The sequence below is a fragment of the Lactuca saligna genome, chromosome 1 (assembly GCF_052625555.1).
Source record: "Lactuca saligna cultivar CGN05327 chromosome 1, ASM5262555v1, whole genome shotgun sequence".
Classification (NCBI taxonomy): domain Eukaryota; kingdom Viridiplantae; phylum Streptophyta; class Magnoliopsida; order Asterales; family Asteraceae; genus Lactuca; species Lactuca saligna.
Window position 1 is genome coordinate 189871592 of NC_136417.1, and position 2520 is coordinate 189874111.

The 2520-nt window shown below is 25.5% G+C and overlaps 1 non-coding gene across 1 annotated transcript; it reads left to right on the plus strand.

Annotated features, from left to right (window-relative positions):
- Window positions 1-669: 669 nt before the first annotated feature.
- On the plus strand, window positions 670-795 carry LOC145028057 (small nucleolar RNA snoR111). Its single transcript, XR_013675813.1, has one exon. It is a non-coding gene; the product is annotated as a small nucleolar RNA snoR111 (small nucleolar RNA).
- The last annotated feature ends 1725 nt before the right edge of the window (window positions 796-2520 follow it).

Genomic DNA, 2520 nt, shown 5'->3' on the forward strand with positions numbered 1-2520 from the left:
AAAAAAAATATTTTAATGGTATTTTGTATACTAAAAAAATATCATAATCTTTTTTGTATATTTTTAAAATTTAATTACCTTTTTAAGTTATTTTAAGTTATTTTCCCTTCTAACTTTAATCCAGACACCCACCTTCTAGATTTATAATGGAAAAAAGAAAACACTTTTTAAATTTTTTATTTTTTTATTTTTTTATTTAGTGTCTCGGTTAGTAAAGTTTGATCTTGCTCGGTTTCAAGCACATCGTTTGAAAGATGCTTTTCAACTATCAAACTTGTAAAATCGAATTCACGATGATATTAAAATGTTTCTTTAGTTTGTATGGTTGAAACAAAAAGATTAACAATTTTTACAATAATGTTGCAATTGTTTGTTTCGAAAATAAGAGACCGATATTAGGATTTGCATCGGCAGGGGAAAATGGTAATAAGGGGCAAGAACGTAAATGTACATGATCGGCATCTAGGGTTTCTTTTTTATTTTGATCACGCCTCTCTTTATAAGTATGCAGCAGTCTCTCTCGCATCCCTCATTGCGCTCTCTACTCAGGTTTTGGGGTTTTGATTTTGAATACATCTCTTTCGTCTGCAATATTTTTGTTATCAATAACATCTTGATTTCTTTTATTATTTCGATCAATTATTTTTTATTTCTCTTCCTCCTCTGTTGATAAGTCTGATTGACATTGATGAATTGTCTCTTCATTTTGACAACTGATGGATAAAGTAAAGATGGCGAGATATCGTTTCAGTCGTCATTTCTTCGGTTGACGATCTGATTGTTGCTCGTCCACAATTTATGTTTTCAACTTCTTAATTTCTTCCATTTTTAATTTCTTTTCGTTTCTTGATTTTTGATTAATTTGATGGTCGTTTTTATGTAATACTTTTTACTTGGCAATCAGTAGTTAGTATTGATGATACCGGTTACTGACTTCCTCTAATATTTCAAATATATTCTGTTACAGGAAAACAAATATAAATAGATTTCCTAAAAGAAAAAAATTAAATGTGATTCCTAAACCTTTTTTCGGATTGGGTTTAAATTTCGAAAATGTAAACGTTTTGTTCCCTAAAAGAGCTTAGTTTTAGCCCTATTAAAACCTGGTTATGAACTTTTTCATTTTGTTTTAAAAGGTCCGTTTTTTGTAGTCTAAAAGCTAAAATATATCTACATCTTAATAATGTCATTTTAAGAAATACGATGTTTAAATCCATACACACTATCCAAGTTGACTGCCATGTCAATAGAATTAGTTACCAGCCGGGTTGGCATGAATTGGCCAGCACTGTTGTGTTTTTATTGACACGATAAGGTTTTCCCTTACATGACACAATCTTGTATTTTTTAATTTATATGAAAATAAACCAATTAAAAAACAAGCATGACACACGGCAAAAATAACATACCATAAAATTTAGTTTATTTAATTAATTTTTAATAAAAAATAATATGAAAAACACCATAGGCAAATGTTAACTTATGTTATGGCATGATTGGCATCGTGTTTTTATATTTGACATGAATATTACATTAATATGATTTGCAATTTCGTTTTGTATAATTTATTTATGTTGTATCATGTCATAAATCCGAGTATATACATTTGTATCCACAAAGTAATTAATAGAGAAGTATTTTTTTAGAGAATCTTCACTAATGATTTTTTTAAAGCTTATTATTATTTATCAACCACTTATTACCATTAGAACAACAAATTTATTTGTTTTGTTTATTGATTATTCAATATATATTATTTGGTTATTTAACCCCCTTATACTTTAATTTTATTTCAATTTAGCGTCTTAAATATATTTTAGTTTTAAATATTTATTTACTAATTAATTATTTATAGGGCTAATTACTAATCTAACCAAATTAAGAAGTAATTAATTATGTTTAGTTGATTCGTCTATTGTTTCGTCTTTAGTAATAAAAAAAATCATTATGAAGATATAAAACTATAAGTTATTTTAAAATCTATAATTTTATGTCTATAAAATACGGTTTCCCAAACCGTAGCTTAATTTTTTTTTTTTAAATGAAAAGTATGTTTTTGGGTTAAAAAACTACATTTTTGTGCATTATGGATTTATTTTTTCGGTTTTTTTTTTCAAAAAAAAAGTTATCCTTATATGCAAAAATTACTTCTAATCAATAATATGATAAAATTTTGAAAAAACCGTTGGTTTTTAGACGAAACAGTAGATTATTTTTAATTTATTCTTTGGGAAACAATAGATTTTTCAGAGGAAACAGTAGATCATTTTTTCGTCCACGGTTTCGTAATGAAAAAAATCCTTATATATTAAAATAAAACAGTAGGTAAATAGATGAAACAGTAAGCCATTTTAACCATCTACGGTTTTCAAGACTATTTTAAAATAAATTCTAAATGTTGGCTAAAAAAGTCAGAAGTTATTAATAATTTGGTTAGATTAGTAATTTTTCCTTATTTATATTAAATATTTAATAACATTTAATTTATGAAATATAAAATTATAATGATTATATATTTTT